The sequence below is a fragment of the Lipotes vexillifer genome, unplaced genomic scaffold (genome assembly GCF_000442215.2).
Source record: "Lipotes vexillifer unplaced genomic scaffold, Lipotes_vexillifer_v1.1 scaffold330, whole genome shotgun sequence".
NCBI classification, from domain to species: domain Eukaryota; kingdom Metazoa; phylum Chordata; class Mammalia; order Artiodactyla; family Lipotidae; genus Lipotes; species Lipotes vexillifer.
In genome coordinates this window covers 2,316,068-2,338,784 of record NW_006775627.1, presented here as the reverse complement: position 1 = coordinate 2,338,784, position 22,717 = coordinate 2,316,068, and positions in this window count along the sequence as shown.

Sequence of the window (22,717 nt, the reverse complement as noted above, 5' to 3'; positions counted from 1 at the left end):
AAATCTAATTAGAATATTAGAAAAAGAAATTCATAATATAGTACCATATATGATTTTTTATTAATACATTAAATACCAAGATTAAGTGATTGGTATAATAACTACCAAAATTTTTTTTTTTTTTTTTTTGCGGTACGCGGGCCTCTCACTGTTGTGGCCTCTCCCGTTGTGGAGCACAGGCCCCGGACGCGCAGGCGCACAGGCCATGGCTCACGGGCCCAGCCACTCCGCGGCATGTGGGATCTTCCCGGACCGGGGCACGTACCTGCGTCCCCTGCATCGGCAGGCGGACCCTCAACCACTGCGCCACCAGGGAAGCCCCTACCAACATTTTTAAAAGGGATGAACATAAATGATATTTTGGTGCATTCTCAATTATAATGAGATATGAAAATATTTTTTGTTTCTATAGATGAAAAAGGCACAGATACCGCTAAGACTACAATGGTGTTTGCCTGTATTCAAAATTGAAAGAAATGCTAACTTTAAATTAGAGGTTTGTAAAAATTAAGATGTAATTGTTCCCTTCTACGTTCATGCCTCCCTTGAATTCTGTTCATAGATCCCTTGGTTCATGGACCTCATGAGTTTAAGAATCCCTTCCAGTGTTTTCATATCTGCAAAATCAAAGGTAGCTCTCCATAAATCAATCCTTTGTTCTATCCCAAGAAAAGGGAGGTTAGAGGTTGTTCTAGGTAGGGCTTTTTGTTTAATTAGGTGTCCCAGAAGTTGCATATACTCACTTCCATTACACCCAGTAGGAAGCAACTTAGTCACAGAACTACAATTGGCTACAAAGAGGGCCGGAAGTCCAGTCTACTGCTGCATAGCCACATGCTCATCTTACATTATGGGGTTCATTTAATAAAAGGAAAGTATGGAAAATGAATAATTGGGAACATTACTAGCTATCTCTAATCAAGCAAAATATCTTCCCTTTGGACAGGCTTATTTCTAGAAAATTAGGAAAGAAAGATACCAAAATGTTTGTGTACCAACATCATGTACCCCACTTTAATTGTCTTTATATTTAAGATATTAGTTAAGGGAAAATGCAGGAAGAAACAAGAGATTTATACTGTTTGCCTTAGGTTTTGTTTTGTACCAGATGTGCCCTAATACAATGAAAGGTTATAGGATACAAACACATTTCACTGTTGTTCTTATCTGCTTTTCATCTGAACTTTCAGAAGTCTATGCAACCCTTCTTATAGTTATTCCACATGGTGTGGATGAAACTAACCTTTGCTGCCCAGGTTGCAATGATGGGCAATCAAAAAAAAAATCACATCAGCATGGCCCAGTAAAGGGTTGAGCAATGGATCTCTCCAGACTTTTGACCTATGATAAAAACACTCTTGAGTATGACAACCAGTGAAGGTAATGTGGTCTCACTATCATATGGAGAGAACCTGTCTAGATACAGGCAGAGGTAAGCAAAGCCTGGAGATTAAAAGTCATAATCCCAGTGGCATCATGTGGAGGCCTGGATCCAGCTGTGACTAAGCCAGACACAGTCATTGCCCAGTTCCATAAGCCAACTAATTCCCCTTTAGGTTAAATGAATATAGGTCATATCTGTATTCAACATACCTCTGCTGTGTGAATTGCAGTGATGGTTTGTATTGCATTTTAAAACTTTTGGACTGATGCAGATGTTTGGAAACTATGTGCCGTAAGTACCACATGTATAATCTTATGACGCCAATATACTCCTCCTCAATGATTTTCTTCACTTTGATCAGTCTTCTTAGCTGATTTGAGCAAAACTAACAGGGATTCTGCATGATTCTACTCCCTGTAACACACTAGGAATATTGGCTAACATCAATACAGATTTATTCTCATAACTGTAAAATAACTTTTTAAAATTGTAATTTGGTAAGATGCCATCAGTCTATACTGAGGAATATCGTAAGAAATAGCCATATGAAATGAATTACTCTACTCCCTGTAAGATATAAATGCAGACAATATCGTCCAAGTTAAACAGTGCCTACTCAATGAACACCCAGAAGAAGTTTATCTTTGTTATCAGTATCTCTGTGTTGCCAAGGCAACTAGATTATTTTTAGGTTATGGATACTATGAATTATGTAACTCATAATGTGTTTTTTTTCCTTACAGGTTACTTGGAAGTTTAAATCCAATGTGTGACCCATCTCTACCACGATAACAAACTTATCTGCACTTTGTGTACCAACATCACCCACAGATTCAATCTTTTTCTTTGCCCTAATGTACTCAAATTTAAAAGTTCTTTTATATTTCATTTTAAGGATCTTCATACATGGCTTTAAATTCCTCTTTTGGAAACAGAGTGAGTAAAGAGTAAATAAACATTTTCTCTTATTATCTTATTTATGCAGTAATAAATTATTATAATAATTTATGTAAATTAATGATGTCAATAACACAGTTGGGAGTCACCCTTGATCAGATATCACTGATGCATCTGTTACTACATATGGTTTCTTTATTAATTTATAACTTTACATTTTGGGTTTACTATTCCAGACAAACTGCTTATGTGTCATCATGAGCTTACCATAGCAACAGTGAAAGGGAGTGATAGAATTTTGAACATTAAGTTTTTATCAGGGATTCAATGCAACTTTGAAGGCTTGGTTATGTTAGATGGACACAATGTTTAATACAATACAATGAGTTTTCACTAAACAGAGGATAAAAATTTTGAAGACATGGGCATTAGTCATGAAAATTATCTTTAGTTGGAAAAGGATATCACAGGCCACTGTCAAACAGAAGAATGATTTGGAATATTATAGTACCTTTTTCTGAAATTGGTATCTAAATTATTAAATATACAAGTTTTCCCCTGACTTGCTATTTTTTTCTTATTTCTCTAAGTAAGATACATCTGATACAACTGAAAAAAGACATTATTTTTTGCATAGCACTTACATATTCCCTATTATATGTTAAGTAATTTTCCAGTTGGCTTGCAATTTTCCTTGTTCCTGATTGTTTAATTCTATACCCTGTTCCATCTACACTGACAGCAATACTGAAAGCAGTCTAATATTTACAAGATGCAAATAAGAAAAGCAACTCATGCCCTAACTAAAGCCCAGTTAATTAATATTTATTTGGACACCCTTACCATCAGTTTATATAATATTAAAAACAATACTGATCCAGAATAAGTTAAAATAGATTGGACATATAGACTTGAATATAAAGTCATTGACTGAATTTTTTGCTTTCTTTCTCATTGCTTTTATGCAACTGGTGTCTTTAAGTAATGGTTTCATGGGAAATACAACTTAATTATTCTCTCAGGGAAGCATCTTTCCTGGAGTAGAGAAAAGGTGTATGATATAAACAAAGATGACATAAATAAGAAAATCCTTGTAATGCCCCTCCAATCCAATCATTGCTCTTAAGTAACGCAAAAAAAAACCACTTGAAGAGAGTAATGCTGCATTACACTGTTTTGCAGGCCCTAGTAGCACATACCACAGTGGTTTGTATATCCTAGGTACTAAGGTATATAAGAACTTTTTGCTGTTGAGATAAAACTATCCTCCAGAATTTCCTCCTTTTGTTGAATCAACAGGTAATAATGAACTACTTTGTATGTGTCAGATGTGGGAGATACAATTATGACATGACAGGAGAGGATCCTGCCATCATAGGATTTAGATGCTTTGTGACAAAGCAGCACTAAAAATAATGTTGAGGTTTGGGCTATGAGAAAGAAAAGGGATCTTTATTTTCTCAGAGAATCTTAGCTATAGGAAGTGCCCGGGGGGAAAGAAACTAAATAAAATAAGGATGAAACTCATTGTCTAAAGAACAATTTATAATGAGAAAATGAGGCAATATTAAATATTAAGAGAAATAGCTTGGCAATATGGAAAGCATAAGTATATTCTACCTAATCTCATTCAGATTCCTTTATTAATATTGGATCCTTTGCATTATCAAAAACATTACATAATTACATAATGCCCAGGAAAAGATTATATACTTTACAGACAATCAATCAAGAGTTATGATGAGAATGTTATCAGCAGTGAATAAGTATTAATGATAAGGAAGAATAAATTAATGAGATGAAAAATATTCTATTCCCCACTTTCTCCATTTTATAAGCTAACTTCATATATGATTTAAATTGAAATAAATTCCACATATTTAGAAAAGTGCTAAAGATGTCTTTTTCCTTCTAACACTATTCTATTATTTTCCTACAAATAGGTAGATCCAAAAAGTCTAAATATCTTCACAATACAAAATACAGTATTGACACATTCAAATTTTCAAACTTATAAACAGTAGAAAAGTGCCAGTCTTGTTCTCACCAAGCCATACTCCCAGCTCCAGAAAGCAGTGACAATTCAGTCACTTGGCTACTTCAATGACATTGAAAGGAAAGCAATGAAATCATTCTACTTCATAATTTAATGATATAATTCATACCAGAGAATTTGAAATGGATTTTACACATTTAAAGATATATTTTTATTTTTATTAAATGTATTTTATATATTACCAGAGGGAAAAGCTAAAACAGCTCTGATAGCATTGTAACTGACGAAAAGCCTGGACTCAGGCAAAAAAAAAAAAAAATCAAATTTCAAACTCTATTTTGTATGTTAATAGGATCAGTTAGCAAGTTTAAATTCCCTCTGCTCATTGTGCTTTCAAGTTACAAATGAGATCTGAAACCATAAAGTAAAAGCAGGAAGAAAATTATTTTCAGATTCTCCGATGCTGGAGAAAATATATACAATAGGTTATATGAAGAAATGAACTTTATCTGAAAAAGTAATCTGAATAGATTTCATACATATTTTTGAATAGTCTTCAAGAAAGCAAATTATGTGAGATAAAGTTGTTAAAATAAAAGTTAAATGAGACAAAATGTCACTTGCTTTAAAATGTAATGCTACAGAAATAAATTAGTGCAATGGAACCAGTTATAAACATGCAGAAAGGATCCCTTTTATATTTATCTATTTCTCTGACTTAGTAAGAAGCACACAGTACTGCTTGCTGTACCATGATACCCCAGTATCATCATATATAAGACCTTCAGATTTAACCTGACCTCCTCAGAATGGATAGGCACACTACAGTAAGTTAGGAGACCTTTTTGATATCACTTTGATAATTCTTTGCAAACCTCCATTAGAAAGAGAGAAAACCACTTCAAGAGTGTGCACTTACAGCTTACTGTTTACCTATACACTCATAAGATCAAAACCCCTGGTCTTACTGTTTTTGTTAACAAGGAGCAGTAAAAGTCTTCCCACATACTGAGTTTTGGTTTCCATTTTACAATCTGAGATGACAGACGCACAAAAATGATGAGAAAACTGTGGGGAGGCTTCCAGAAGATTGATTCTCTCATCAGCTGATTCTTTTCTAGTTAGTCTTTTATTGACTACAAAGGTATAGCCAATGCAGAAAAGGAAAACCAGACTGCCCTGTTTAATCCTGAGGGCATTGGCAAAAGGTGATCACTTTTTGAGAAAACAGAGGCCTACAAGGAAATCAGCACACTGTATGAGCCGTTAAGCTGATTTAAACACACAAGGGATGCCTGGGGTTGAGCGCAAGATCTCTGAGGTGTGAGATGAGAATGAAACCATTCCACAGACTAATATTACTGAGCTTTAGTAGCAGGTGGTACAGTTGATCAGTCAGGAACCTGTCATTTGGAGAATAGGCCAATATATCTGAGAGACAAGAAAAATCCTTCATTTTTTTCTCTCCTTCACGCCAAGAGTAAAAATATTGCAGTTTTGAACTTTTGGCAATTATCAACTACAAGTTATCATGATTTAGGCACCCTTAAGAAGTGAGTAAAATCAAAGCGAAGCTAGATTTTCTGATGTTTGCCTAAGATTGCAAACTATAAAAAAACTCACAGTAGCTGAACCAAATATTTAGTTCTCATTGAAATCCATCTGAAATGAAACCTTTATATACTATCAGCATAACCTGCAATCCGGACAGCCAGAAAAATCCACATGGAATTTTCATAGCTAGAGAGAGAAGTAAAGGTTAACATTTCCCTTTTTGTTTTGCTGATTTTGTGGTTTGCATGGTCAGTTTTCTTCCTGGTATGTTATTATTTCAACAATTGCAGAGAAAAATATGCAATTTGACAATTCCCACTTCCTGACTGGAGTCTTAGAGAGAGGGTGAAATGTTAAAGTGTGTTATTAACTTATATTTGTAATGCCATATATGATCCTATCATTCTCCATTTGCTAATTCCTACAGACAATTCAGCACCAATCTAAAACTGAAGCGGCAAGTTAAAGAATAATAAATGGAATACCTCATGTTTTAAAAGAGTATTTTTACTACAACTAATTCTGCACCATGAACATTTAAATTTACAATATAAGTTAATAAGGATATTAACATATTTTATTAAAACTAAGATAACATCAATTTCAAATGCACCTAGTTTCAAACATGTGATGTCCTGAATTGAGAAAATATAATATTTGACTTCGCTTTTATTTACAGTGGGCTAACCATAGAATTCCTAGATAGAGCAGTTATCTCTTCCAGTACTCTTTTATGACAGTGTATATCATTAATGATTATACCAACAATTATGTTTTAAATGTTCACCAGATGTCTTGTAATTTCCTTAATTCTAGGAGATGATGTAGTAGTGTGTGTGTGGGGGGGGTTGTTTTTGTAGTTTACAGTCAAAAAATCAAAGAGTTGAAGGAAATTTGCTTCATCAGCTCATCTATTTACCTCTTTACTAGAATCTTTTCAATTACACAGCCCAGAAATAATATACCAAAAATATGAGAAAGAAATATATACCAGAAATAACTTTGCAGAGGATAAATTCTTCCTAGAACTTTAACCTATTAAGTTTTATAGATTTTTCTAAAAGATTTGCAATATACTGCCTTCTCATTACTTCTCCAGCTCTTCAATGGAACCTTAACATAATGCGTTAATGCTTACATGCATGAGCTCAAATCAGGAAATTATCTTCCCTGACCACAATCCTCTGTCTTTATGTCTCTCTCACCCCCTTATATCTACTGACTTCATACTGTCCCTCGTCCATTGAAACCTGCCTTGTAAAAACCAATCACCTCCCTTCTGCCCTCATATATCTCCTATCTCTGGATAGCCATAACCAAGATCTGTCTATCTTCATGCTAGAGGTGATGTCTCCAGACTTTTTGATTGTAAATGTCCAAGCAGCACACACATATACACCAGAACGATAGCCTTCAGAGGGGCAAACTCAAGGAGCAAGCATCATGGCCAAGTGCTTAGGCTCCCTTGTCTTATCACATACTGTACAGAGCACAAGAAATCTGTCAAAACCAGACCTCAGACTCTTGGTGAGTATCATAGACCCTTGGTCTGTGGAACCTTTAAATTGCAAGATCCGGGAAGCACTGCCCCTCCACTGGCACGATCAGGAGTAAGGATACAACAATAATATGATGTGTCAGATACCGACTCCAACCTTAAGCTTGCAGTACCAGCCCCTCCCCTAACACAATCATGGAGTCAGTGAACAGCCACACTGTCAAAGTTGTGTCATATGACAAGCACGGTGTATCAGCCTTCACAAGTGAGAAAACAACAGTCCCTTCACTGGTGGGGTAATGAAGCTGGGGTCCAAGCCTTGTAAATGAATCGTAACCATGTACCAAGTGCAGTGTGGCAGCCTTCAAGACTGATGAAGCACCTAGCCCCTTCCCAGGCACAATGTGGGTCTGGGATCCAAGCCTTGTCATTGACCAGGATCAGCTGTCTGAAGCCTTGGGTCATAGCTGGTTTCCATGTAGTAAACCAGTGCCTTCTCTGGGTAGCCAGGCTGCTGGGGTTAAGTCTTAAAAATGTTAATCTTTACCTCTCAGGGATTAAACAATCAAAATGAAATAGGAGTTCTAACAGTTTATTTTCAAATCCTGATTTTTCCTTTCTCTGGAGTTCACATTTTCTACAATCTTGGTAAATTGTAAGCTTTGCCATCTCAGCTCCTGCTTCCTCTTTGCCAGGCATTTCTGGGAAAGTAAATAGATTGTGTTCTCACTTATTCCAGTATCAGTTGGGTGCTTAACTGTCCTTTTAAACAGTTTTATCCTTTTGTTCAATTCCTTTAATATCAATTTCCTTCAATATCAATTACAAACTTTCCCTCTCTCTGTAGGCTCTCATTTTCAGGAGAAACTTTGCAGTTTTCATTATAGAATCTTAGAAAATGAACACCTTTAATGTTTCTATTCCAACCCAAAAATCTTTCCCATATTCATCTATTCTTTTTCCTGTTTTACTCTTTCTGTATTATTAGAACACACAGTCCTTTTTTCCTCTAGCTCTGTATGTTATTCGTCGTCCATTAGTAATCTATTAGTTATCCTATCAGAACTTTCATGCCTTCAATTTCTTATTTATACATTTCCCCTCCACATGTTTCAATGAATCAAAATATAATTTAATATATCTATTTTTCCTCCAGTCATCTTTGTTCCATAGCATTTCTTTCACTGAAATTTTTCTAAAAGTCTTTCTCTTTGCCTTGACATTTTATCCATTTACTCATCTCTTAATTCCTATAAGGGTTCCACCACCAAAAATGCTTCATCTGAGATCTACAATATTAGCAATTACTAATGAGGGAGGAATCTGTTAAGCGCTTTATAAATATGAGAGATCATTGTTATCAAATATCCTCAAATTTTCAATCCTCTTCTTGTCTCTGATTTCTCCTGGTTTATTAGCTAAACCTCAGATCAGAGCAATTCTTCCATCTTTAAAAATCTTTTTATTTCCTATTTTGTCATATTTAGTCTGATCCATGCTGAATAAAGTTATTGAAAGAATTAACAAGGATATAAGCAAATTAAAGTGACAAAACCAATGCATTCAATTGCAGTAATATGAAAATTACATGTATACATGTATGTATTTAATTTTCTTCTCCTCTCACACATTATGTGCTTATTAAGAGTCACATGAATCTGTCAAAAATGTATCTACATTTATATATATTTAAAATGATGCCTTTAAAACTAAGCTTTGCTAACTGCATATTTGTGTTGCTTTAATTAATTCTTTATGGTATTTTAGGTGTTTTGTGAAATAAAGTCTTTCAATGATTTCTCTCTAACACTGTGGCAGTTTTTGCTTTTAGCTATGCATACATTGTATATGACATGCATATTTAATGTAAATATCTCACACATAGATGAAAAAGTATGATTGTACAATTTACTACTTATATTCAGGAGTAGGGGTTAAGAGACATTTTATTTTTAAAAGAAATTACTTGGATTAAAGATAGACATATCTTCTCACTACCAAAACAAACATAATAGTAAAAAAGGAAACTCCTAGGAAATGTAGACATACAATGGAAATAATGGATAAAATAATAGCCTGTTTATCTACAGTGCCAAAAGATATATTTAAATATTTCCCTTTCCAAATAGGAAAAAAAAAGTGGCAGGGAAGAAATTTTATTTCTCATTCTCTAAAGATAGAAAGGAAAATTCTGTGTAAGAATACATAAATGGTAAATGACATTTAACAGATATCATATGTGAAAGTGCCTTCAGTGCACTATTTCCAATTTGCTTAGACAACTTGAAAGTAAAACATCAAGATAAGTGCACATAACTTGCCCCAGAATGGCCAAGCTTTAAAGAGAAACAGTATTTTCTGATTTAACTTATTACTATTGATTCACAAGGGAGAAGTTGCATTCAAATATGTATTTTCAAAATAACAAATCATACACTAAAAACATCAAAATACATTGAAACAGTGTTTAAATAAAGAAAGAAAAATGAGAATAAAACTATCATAATTCACTTGCAAGCATATCCATTTCACCTCACCTTGGCAGTCTAAAATATATATAATTTGTTTCTTTTAATATACACTTGTTAAAAATCCATTTAAAGTAAATCGTGAGAAGAAAAAGCATTTACCAAATATTTACCAAATATTTACCAAGAATTTACCAAATTACCAAATATTTTACACTATATTCAAGGTTCTTTTGCCTCTCATTCCAAGTTGTAACCTTCTCAGTTAAACAGCTCAATCACCTAGCATACCATACAAGCATAATTACTGGCTTATCTCATTCAGTTTTGCTTTTCATGCCCCGCCTCAGTGAAGCTGGCAATGAACCATAGTTATATGCTGGGAAAACTACCAGCTGGAAGGACTCTGTCATATATCTCATAGGGGAATTTTTAATAAGCTCTTATTTTAAAGTTACACAAGCATTGCTAAGCAAGGGGTTCAAAGAAGTCTGGGTTCTCACTCATTTTTGCGCATCTTTTCTCCCAAACCTGGACTATAAACCAGATTAGAATTTAGTCTCCTGTAGTGTGAAACCAAGTGAAATTTGGGACATTCTTTGAATAATTCACTGTATGAAGCTGCAAACCTAGACTATTACCTATCTCTGTAATGGTCTGGTCCTTCTATTTTGAAATAGACTTTTACCTACTTATATACTGAGCTGACTGGACACATATTTTACACAATGTTTACATTATTTTTATAAAAAAAGATATGAGCTCATTAAAAAGGTTTCAGGGGCTTCCCTGGTGGCGCAGTGGTTGGGAGTCCGCCTGCCGATGCAGGGGACGCGGGTTCGTGCCCCGGTCCGGGAGGATCCCACATGCCGCGGAGCGGCTGTGCCCGTGAGCCATGGCCGCTGAGCCTGCGCGTCCGGAGCCTGTTGCTCCGCGACGGGAGAGGCCACAGCAGTGAGAGGCCCGCGTACCGCAAAAAAAACAAAACAACAACAACAACAACAACAAAAAGGTTTCAGCAATATAAAAGCCTCGAATAAAGTTTTTTTAAAAACACAACACTAAATCCAAAGCCACACAATGAAGATGTTTAAATGTAATAAAGATGGAAAAAACTGTATCAAACCAATATGAACAAAAATATCTAAGTAGCAACCATAACATCTGATGAAATCAAGCTTAAAGCAAAACAATATAAAAAAAGAGAAAAGATCCTGTATTCTGACAAAAGGAAAAACAACAACAAAAATACAACATTATAAGCATACTCACGTATATAGAGTTAACTATATAGCCTCATAATATACCAAGGAACTTAAAAGAAATATAGAAAGAAACTACTGTAGCTGGTGATATTAACATACTCCATGCAAATACAAAGAAAGCAACCAGACAACACTATATACAGAGACACGGAAGGTTTGAAAAAACAATTAATAAGCTTGAGTTAACAGATTATATATAGAACTCTACACCCACAGGCAAAGAATGCATATTGCTTTTGAAGACACACAGAACATTCACAAAAATAAATCATACATTCAGTCATGAGGGCAGTGGCAATAAATCCCAAAAGATGATACGATGCACTTGTTCTCTGTCCTAAATGTAACAAAATTCTAAATTAATAACAGAAAGATAATTTTAATTTCCTGTATATTTGGAAATTAATTAACATATAATTGATTTTGGGTTTGAAAGAAAACGATAAGGGATTTTAAGAACTATTGTAAACTTCATGACAATGAAAACAGAGCATATCAAAATGTGTGGGACAGAGTTGAAGTTGTACTTAGAGTGAAATTTATAGTTTAAATGTGTATATCAGGAAACAAAGATTAAATACAAACTGAATGAGAGAGGTTTAATGAGAGAGGTTGTAGAATAGTAACACCTAAAGAAACAAAGAAAATAAAGGACAAAGGTAAGGGAAGAAATCAATGAAATTGAGAATAAAAATAGAGATAATAACCAAAATACCTATTCTTTAAAAAGATTAATAAAAATTTAGAAAAATTGATCAAAAAAAAGAACATATTAGTAATCATTCTAACTTTTAAGATTTCAGTAATTCAAACTCTTGGAATGTCCCTAAAGGCAACCATTTAAAATGAAATCTTCTTTTAGGCTTTGTTTTTTTTATACTAGTGAGTAATTAGAAACAACCTAACAGCTCATACAGCTTAATATCAAAAAAACAAACAACCCAATCGAAAAATGGGCAAAAGACTTTAGATAGACATTTCTCCAAAAAAGACAGGCAGATGGCCAAAAGGTACATGAAAAGATTGCTAATTATCGTAGAAATGCAAATCAAAACTACAATGAGGTATGACCTCACACTGGTTAGAAAGGCCATTATCAAAAAGCCTACAAATAATAAATGCTGGAGAGGGTCTGGAGAAAAAGGATGTTCCTACACTGCAAATTGGTGTGGCCACTATGGAAAACAGTATGGAGGTTCCTTAAAAAACTAAAAATAGAGCTACCACAGGATCATGCAATCCCACTGCTGGGCATATATCTGGAGAAAACCATAATTTGAAAAGATACATGCACCCCAATGTTTATTGAAGCACTATTTACAATAGCCAAGACATGGAAGCAACATAAAGGTCCATCAGCAGATGAACAGATAAAGAAGATATGGTACATATATACAATGGAATATTACTCAGCCATAAAAACAATGAAATAATACCATTTGTAGCAACATGGATAGACTTAGAGATTATCATAATCTAAGTGAAGTAAGCCAGACAGAGAAAGACAAATATCATATGATATCCCTTATATGTGGAATCTTAAAAAAGTAAAAAAGATACAAATGAATTTATTTACAATATAGAAATAGACCCACAGACGTAGTAAACAAACTTATGTTTACCAGAGGGAAAAGGGGTAGAGGGATAAATTAAGAGTTTGGGGTTAACATATACACACTACTATATACAAAATAAATAACCAACAATGACCTACTGAATAGCACAGGGAACTATACTTAATATTTTATAATAACATTTAAGGGAAAAGAATCTGAAAAAGAATGGATATATATATAACTGAATCACTGTGCTGTATACCTGAAACTAACACAACATTGTAAATTAACTATACTTCAATTAAAAACAAGAGTAAAAAAATGTGACTTTTTCAAGTGAAGATTTAGAAAATCTTTAGCAAACTTGAAAGAGTAGGAAATTTTCTTAAAGAGTAGATAAACGTGTGTTAGTTGCCTTTAATGCATAACATATTATCTCAAAACTTGGTAGCTTAAAACAAAAACATTTATCATCTCATATTTTCTGTGAATCAAGATAGTAGATACAGATGAGCTGGGCAGTTGTGCCTTAGAATCTCTCATAAAGTTGCTGTCAAGATGTTGGTGAGGGCTGAAGTCATCTCAACGTTCCACTGAAGGAGGATCTGCTTTCAAACGCACTCATATGGTGTTGACAGGCCTCAGAACTCCTTCCGAGCTCATTCACCTGACTTGACTGACCATAGAAGATCCACTTCCAACCTCACTTATACGGGCCTCTCCATAGAGCTGCCTCATGACATGGCAGCTAACTTCCCCCCAGGGCAAGCAAAAGAGGGCACCCCAGACAAAATCAACAGTGTCTTTTATAACCTAATATTGGAAGTGTCATCCTATCACTTCTGATACATTTTGTTCATTAAAAGTGAATGAATAAGCTCATTCCACACTCAAGGCAAGAGGGTTACACCAGAGTACAAATACCAGAAGGGAGGGATCACTGAGGGCCATCTTAGAGGCTGTCTACCAAAGTGAGATATACCAGTGGAGGAACTTTGAAAGGGAAACTACACCAGTGGGGGAACTTTCACAGGGAAAGGAACCAGTGGAGGAACCTTCCCAGTGGAGGAACACCAGTGGAGGAACTTTCACAGGGAAACTAGAAAATGAATGCAGTCAATCTGAGATTGGGAATAAGACAGATTCCTACTGTCTTTATGCACAATATTTTTAATGATTAATATCCTGTGGTAGTCTAGGCCAACATGATAAGAAAATAAAAAGGAATGAGGCGTAAGAATTGGGAGGGAAGACACAAACTATCAAGACATGAACATCTAAAACAATCAATAACAATAAATTAACAATAAAAAGCTAGGCAAGTTTACCAACTAAAAATTCAACTGACAACATTAAAAGCATATCTCTAAATCAGCAATAACTCAATAAAATAAGACAAAAATAAGATACTCTTTATAATAGCAGCATAAATAATAAAATATTTAAGAATCAGTCAAAGCAAGAATATTCCCTCTTTAGAGGAAACAACAAAATTATAATAAATAACTATATTAGTCAGGTCCAGGTATTGTAACAAAATACCATTGACTGGTAGCTTAAAAAACAGACATTCATTCCTCACAGTTCTGGAGACTAGGCTGTCCAAGATCAAGGTGCTGGCAGATTTGGTCCCTAGTGAAGGCCCTCTTCCTGGCTTACAAATGACTGCCTTCTTGCATATCCTCATGTGGCAGAGAGAAAGCTCTGGTCTCTCCTCCTCTTCTTGTAAAGACACTAACCCTGTCATGGGAGCCCCGACCTCATCACTTTATTTAAACCTAATTACCTCCTAAAGGCTTTGCCTCCAAATATCATTACATTAGGGGTTAGGGCTTCAGTATATGAGTGGGGGTGGGGGTGGGGTGAACACAAACATTCAGTCCATAGCAAGGACATAACTATTTATCTGAACAAATGAAGAGACATCCAAAGTCTGGGACAGATGATTCCATATTATTAAAGATCAATTAAAATTCCAGTTGGATATTTTTTGAGTAACTTAGAAAACTTACTCTAAAATTTCATGGATGTGTGAAGGTCTGTAGAAACTAAGTCAACTTTATAAATAAGTGATAGGAAATTACCTGTCCTCCCGGATATTAATTCATATAATAAATTCAAAGCCATAAGAAAGTATGGTATTGACACATTATTGACAAAACAGTAAAAAAGAAAGCTCAAAGACAAACTCTGGTATATGTGGGAACATTTTAGAGTCACAATTAGTGAAAGAATGGGCTTTTTGAACCTTATACCAATTGCATTCCTGGGATAAACAGTACTTGGTGATGATGTATTAGTCTTTCAATGTATGGTTGGATTTAATTTTCTAGAATTTTGTTCAGAATTTTTCTATGTGTGTTCATGAGTGATGTAGGTTTTAATGTGATATCTTTGTGTAGTTTTGTAATATCTTTGTGTAGCTTAATGCTGGCTTCATAGAATGAGTAGGGAAGTTTTCTCTCATTTTCTATTTACTGGAAGACTTTCTGGATAATTGACATTTTTTTCCCATAAATATTCACCAGAATTCACCAGGGAAGCCATATGAGCCTGCAGTTTTCTTTAGGAGAAGATATTAAACTACAAATTCAATGTATTTCATGGATGTTGGACTAGTTATGTTATTTATTTGTTCTTGTATAAGCTTTAAAAGTTTATCCCTTTCAAGAACTTTCTCCATCTTACCTAAGTAGTCAAATTTATTGGCAGAAAATTATTAATAAATCCCCTAATTATCTTTAATATCTATAGTGATGTCATCTCTCTCGTTCCTGATGTTAGTATTTAATCTGTGTCCTCTCTTTTCTCTTATTTATTCTGTTAATTCAGAGGTTTATCAATTTTCTTGATCTTCTCAAAATACCAGATCTTGTTTTTACTGATTTTTCTCTATTGTTCTGTTTTCTATTTTATTGATTTTCATTCTGATACTTATTTTTTCTTCCTTATCCTTATTTAGTATTTAATTTTTCTTAATTTTCTAATTACTTGCAGTTGAAGCTGAGAGCTTTTCTGTTTTTTAATATAGGCATTTGCTGCTATAAATTTCCTCCTAAGTACAACTTTAGCACCATCCCATAAATTTTGCTATGTTCTCATTATCATTGACCTCAAAATTCTTTCTAATTTTTCTTTTAATTTCTTCTTTGACCCACGGGTTATTTAGAAGTGTGTTCTTTAGTTTCCAAATATTTGGCTACTTTCCAGATACCTTTCTTTTATTGATTTCTAAATTAATTCCACTGTAGTCAGAGAATATATATCCCATGACTTAAATTCTTACATATTGCTTGAGACTTGCTTTATGGTTTAGAATATAGTCTATATTTGTAAATGTTAATGTACTCTTGAAATAAGTGTGTTATTTTGCTGTTGTTGCACAGTATGTTCTATAAATATCAATTATTTCAAATTTGTTGGTTGTTTTGTTCAAATCTTTTATACCCTTACTGATTTTCTCTCTACTCCTTCCATCAGTTATTGAGAGAGAGATGGTGAAATTTCCAACTATAATTGTAAATTTATCTATTTCTCCAAGAAATTGTCTCATGTTTTGCATTATATATTTTGGGGGTTCTGCTATTTGATGCATACACATTTAAGATTATGTCCTCTTAATAAATTGATCCTTTTGTCAATATGAAATAATCTTTATCTCTAGGGATATTTTTGGCTCTGAAATCTAGTTTGTCTGGTATTAATATAGGCTCTCTGGTTTCTTTTGATCAGTATTAGCACAGGATATTGTTTTTCATCCTTTTATTTTTAATGTATTTGTGTACTAAAATTTAAAGTCTATTTTGTGTAGGCAGCAGTTACTGCATTTTTGTCCAGTCAATCTCTGCCTTTCAAATGGTATATTTAGACCATTTGCATTTAATTTACTTTATTAATATGGTTAGGTTTAAATCAAACATCTTGCTATGCTTTCCATTTGTCATAGCCTTTGCTTCTTTCTTGCTCCTTTCACTGCCTTCTCAAGACTGGATGCAATCACGTGAAAGGGGAGTATGATGAAAAAGTAGACAAACAGGTGAGATTTCTTAAGTATCAAAGTGGAGAGTTTCAGTAGAATATGAGTGTGAAGTTCAGGAGAATGGTCTAGGACAGAGATAATGATTTGAGAGTCATCTGAATATTCTTGGTATTTAAAGACTTGGGACTTTAAATGTGATCACCTGGATTGGGAGAATGTAGGATAAATATAAGGAGATCAAAGAAGAGCCTAGGGTACCCCAAATTATAGAAGAGAGAAAGAGTTAAGGAGGAATGTGCAAATGAAACTTATAAGAAATCACATGAGAAGCTGGAGGAAAACTGTATTAGTGTGTTGCCTTGATAGTTAGGTGAAGAAAACCTTTAAAGTATAGAGAGGGATCAGTTGTTTAAAATGTTGCTTTAGGTCAATAGAATGAAGACCGAATAGTGACTAAGAATTAGCAATGTAATGACTAAGCATTAGACTTTGATGACTTCAGTATGAGAAGATTTTGTACAATAAAGAGGGCAAAGCCAGATGTGAGTAGGTTCAAAAGAGAATACAAAGGAAAATATTGGAGACAGTGATTACAGATAATATTTTTTCAGATAGTTCTCTTATAAAGGGGTTTATTTAAGATCAACTAAATAACAGCTTATTTGTCATATAATGAGAATGATATAGTAGAAAAGAAAAATTACCAGGAAATAGAGGAGAACGTTTCATCGCTCAACTCATTTTACAATGCCAGCATAATCCAAAATCCAAACCTGAGAAAATATTATGGAAATATATATATAGAATACACCTATCATGAATATAGACTAAAAGTTCTTAAAAATATCAGCAAATTGAATACAACATATAAAAAGTGATAATACATCACAACAAAGTAAGTATCTTTTATTCCTAGAATTGAAAGTTGGTTTAGTATCCAAATTTCAGTCAATGTAATCTACAATATTAACTGAATAAGGACAAAAATTACATGATTTCACAAAATTTAATGTCCATTCATGATAAACACTCTCAGGAAAATAGAAATATTAAGGGATTTCCTCAAACTGATAAAGGTTCTTCAAAAAATACAGTAAATTGTGAAAAACTAAATTGGTTCAATAGGAGATTGGGAACAAAGTAAGGAATGCTCACTTTAACCACTTCTGTTTATTCCTTCACAGAATAAATTCCTAGCCAATGCAATACAACCAGGAAAGGAAATATAAGGCATGAATATCTAAAACAAACAAGTAAAACTGTTCATATTAGTAGGTGAGATAATATTCTGCCAAGAAAATACCAGTAGAAGTACAAAATAACTACTAAAATCAATATATTTTTATTAGCAAGAATTTATGACACAAAATTAATTCTTAAAAATTAATTTTATTCTTATATTGTAAAAGAAAACTATTGGAAATAAAATTTTTATATCCCATTAAACCCCATTTACAGTAGCACCAAAAATCATGAAATATCTTATAAAAATACTTCAAGACATCTACACTGAATACAACAACAACAAAAATGCTGAGGGAGAAGATGGCGGAGCAGGAGGACATGGAGTTCTTATCTCCTCACAACTAGGGCACCTACCAGGTGCTGGTGGGGTAACTCAGACACCTAAGGGGATGGGAGGAACCCTTGAGCGACAAGGTAGGATGCTGGGGGAGGAGAGGGGAAGGAGAAGCGGAGGTAGGATCAGACGAGCCCCCCGGAGGGGGTCGCTGGGGGAGGCGAGGGGTTCCCACGCCTGGAGGGGCCCACTCACTGTGAGGGGATCAGCAGGGACAATGAGAGACCTTCAGGGAATTGGAAGGGAATGTGGCCAGCATTTCCCCTGCCCGCTCAGGCCCTGGGAAGCCTGCGGGGATCCCAGGCCAGAACCTCTGCCCTCCGGGGCCCCCGCTGGCTGTGCTAAGCCTATGCCTCACCTACCCACCACCCCCAAGGCGTTTTCTGCCCATTTTTTTTTTTGCTGTTGTGGCTCTGTTTAGCCTTGTTGTTGTTGTTTCATTTATATTTTTATTTATCTAATTCTAGTTTATTTTTTATTCTTTTTTATTGTCTGCTCCTTTTTGTTTGTTGTCTTTTTTTATTTTATTTTATTTTTTTTGCTGCACTGTGCAGCTTGCGGGATCTTGGTTCCCAGGCTGGGGGTCAGGCCTGAGCTCCTGTGGTGGGAGCACCGAGTCAAAACTGCTGGACTAACAGAGAACCTCAGACCCCAGGGAATATTAATCTGTGTGAGGTCTCCCAGTGGTCCTCTTCTTGGCACCAAGACCTGGCTGTACCCAACTGCCTGCAAACTCCAGTGTTGCATGACTCAGGCCAAACAACCAGACAGGAATGCAGTGCCACTCATCAAAAAAAAATGAGACAACAAAAAAATACGTTACAGATGAAGAAGCAAGGTAAAAACTTACAAAACCAAATAAACGAAGAGGAAATAGGCAACCTACCTGAAAAATAATTCAGAGTAACAATAGTAAAGATGATGCAAAATCCTGGAAATAGAATGGAGGCACAGATTGAGAAAATACAAGAAATGTTTAACAAGGACCTAGAAGAACTAAAGAACAAAGAGTGATGAACAACAAAATAACTGAAAGGAAAAATACACTAGAAGGAATCAATAGCAGAATAACTGAAGCAGTGAGCTGGAAGATAGCTGGAAGATAGTATGGTGGAAATAATTCTCCCAAACTCGTTCTATGAGGCTACCATCACACTGATACCAAAATCAGACAAAGATATCACAAAAAAAGGAAATTACAGACCAATAACACTGATGAACATAGGCACAAAAATCCTCAACAGAATACTATCAAACAGAATCCAACAACACATTGAAAGGATCATACACCATGATCAAGCAGGATTTATCCCAGGGATGCGAGGATTCTTCAACATACGCAAATCAATCAACATGATGCACCATATTGACACATTAAAGAATAAAAACCATATGATCATCTCAATAGATGAAGAAAAAGCTTTTGACAAAATTCAACACCGATTTATGATAAAAACTCTCCAGAAAGTGGGCATAGAGGGAACTTACCTCTACACAATAAAGGCCATATATGACAAACCCACAGCAAACATCATTCTCAATAGTGAAAAACTGAAAAACTGAAAGGATTTCCTCTAAGATCAGGAACAAGACAGGGATGTCCACTCTCACCACTATTATTAAACATAGTTTTGGAAGTCCTAGCCACGGCAATCAGAGAAGAAAAAGAAATTAAAGGAATCCAGATTGGAAAAGAAGTAAAACTGTCACTGTTTGCAGATGACATGACACTGTACATAGAAAATCCTAAAGATGCCACCAGAAAACTACTAGAGCTATTCAATGAATTCAGTAAGGTCACAGGATACAAAATGAATGCACAGAAATCTCTTGCATTCCTATACACTATCAAGGAAAGATCAGAAAGAGAAATTAAGGAAACACTCCCATTTACCATTGCAACAAAAAGAATAAAATACCTAGAAGTAAACCTACCTAAGGAGGCAAAAGACCTGTACTCAGAAAACTATAAAACACCAATGAAAGAAATCAAAGATGACACAAACAGATGGAGAGATATACCATGTTCTTGGATTGGAAGAATCAATATTGTGAAAATGACTATACTACCCAAAGCAATCTACAGATTCAAGGCAATCCCTATCAAATTACCAATGGCATTTTTCACAGAACTAGAACAAAAATTTTACAATTTGTATGGAAACAAAAAGGATCCCAAATAGTCAAAGCAATCTTGAGAAAGAAAAATGGAGCTGGAGGAATCAAGCTCCCTGATTTCAGACTATACTACAAAGCTACAGTAATCAAGACAGTATGGTACTGGCACAAAAACAGAAATATAGATCAATGGAGCAAACAAGAGATAAACCCACACACCTATGATCACCTAATCTATGGCAAGGGAGGCAAGAATATACATTGGAGAAAAGAGAGTCTCTTCAATAAGTGGTGCTGACAAAACTGAACAGCTACATGTAAATGAATGAAATTAGAACACTACCTATAAACTCAAAATGGATTGAAGACCCAAATATAACACGGGATGCTATAAAACATTTAGAGATAAACACAGGGAAAACACTCTTTGACATAAATTACAGCAAGATCGTTTTTGACCCACCTCCTAGAGAGATGGAAATAACAAAAATAAACAAATAGGACCTAGTTAAACTTAAAAGCTTTTGCACAGCAAAGGAAACCATACATAAGGCGAAAAGACAACCCTCAGAATGGGAGAAAATATTTGCAAATGAAGCAAGGGATAAAGGATTAATCTCCAAAATATACAAACAGCTCATGCAGCTCAATATCAAAAAACAACCTAGTGATAAAATGGACGGAAGGCCTAAATAGACATTTTTCCACAGAAGACATACAGATGGCCAAGAGGCACATGAAAAGATCCTCAACATTGCTAATTATTAGAGAAATGTAAATCAAAACTACAATGAGGTATCACTTCACACCGGTTAGAATGGCCATCATCAGAAAATCTACAAAAAACAAATGCTGGAGAGGGTGTCGAGAAAAGGGAACCCTCTTGCACTGTTGGTGGGAATGTAAATTGTTACAGCCACTATGGAGAACAGCATGGAGGTTCCTTAAAAAACTAGAAATGAACTACCATATGACCCAGCAATCCCACTACTGGGCATATACCCTGAGAAAACCATAATTCAAAATGACACATGTACCCCAATGTTCATTGCAGCACTGTTTACAATAGCCAGGACCTGGAAACAACCTAAATGTTCATCGACAGATGAATGGATAAAGAAGATGTGGTACATATAAACATGGAATATTACTCAGCCATAAAAAGGAACGAAATTGGGTCATTTGCAGAGATGTGGATGGATCTGGAGTCTGTCATACAGAGTGAAGTAAGTCAGAAAGAGAAAAACAAATATTGTATATTAACGCATTTATGTGGAACCTAGAAAAATGGTACAGATGAACCGGTTTGCAGGACAGGAAGAGAGATGCAGACATAGAGAACAGATGTGTGGACACAGTGCGGAAAGGGAAGGGTGGGATGAAGTGGGAGATTAGGTTTGACATAAATACACTACCTGTGTAAAACAGATAGCTAGTGGCGACCTGTGGTAGAGCAGAGGGAGCTCAGTTCAGTGCCTGTAATGACCTAGATGGGTGGGATGGGGGTGGGTGGGAGGGAGTTCCAAGAGGGAGGGGATATATGTATATGTATAGCTGATTCACTTTGTTGTACAGCAGAAACTAACAAAACATTGTAAAGCAATTATACTCCAATTTTAAAAAGTTCTGAGGGAAACTGAAGACTTAAATAAATCAGAAGATACACCATGTTCCTGAATTTGAAGACTCAGTATTAAGATGGCAGTTGGTCTATAGATTCAAAGTAATTCCAAAAACATTCCAAGTCTTTTTTTTCTAGAATTTGACAAATTGATTCTAAAATTTGTTTGGAAATGCAAGAGCCCTAATTAACCAATTAATTTTTTAATTAAAAAAACAAAGTATGAGAACAAACTTACTTGACTTCAAATCTTACTATAAAGCTAAAGTAATCAAGACAATTTAATATTTCAAAGGCCAAAAAACAAACAAAAAACCTAGATATTTAGCTCAACGGAATAGAGTAGTCCAGATATAGACCTCCATGATTTGGTCAATTGATTTTTCACAAAGGTGACAAGGCAATTCAATGGGGAAAAGAAAGTGTTTGCAAGGTTATAGCAATAACTGGATATCTCTATGGATAAAAGTGAACGTTGACCTCACATCAAACACAAAATTAACTCAAAATGGCTCATGGACCTAAATATAAGACCTAAAAAATTAAATCTAGAAGAAAGGCAAAGTCAAAATTTTCTTAACCAGAACATAGAAAGCTTAAGTCAAAAAAGAGAAAATCATAACTGGACCTCATCAATATAACAGATTTTGGTCTTTGAAAAATGTAATTTAAAAAATGAAAAGTTAAACCACAGACTGGGAGAAAACATTGGAAACACATTAGAAAAAAATCTTATATCTAGAAAATATGAAAAATTCTTACAATCCAATAATAAGAAAAACACAATTCAATAAAAATTAAT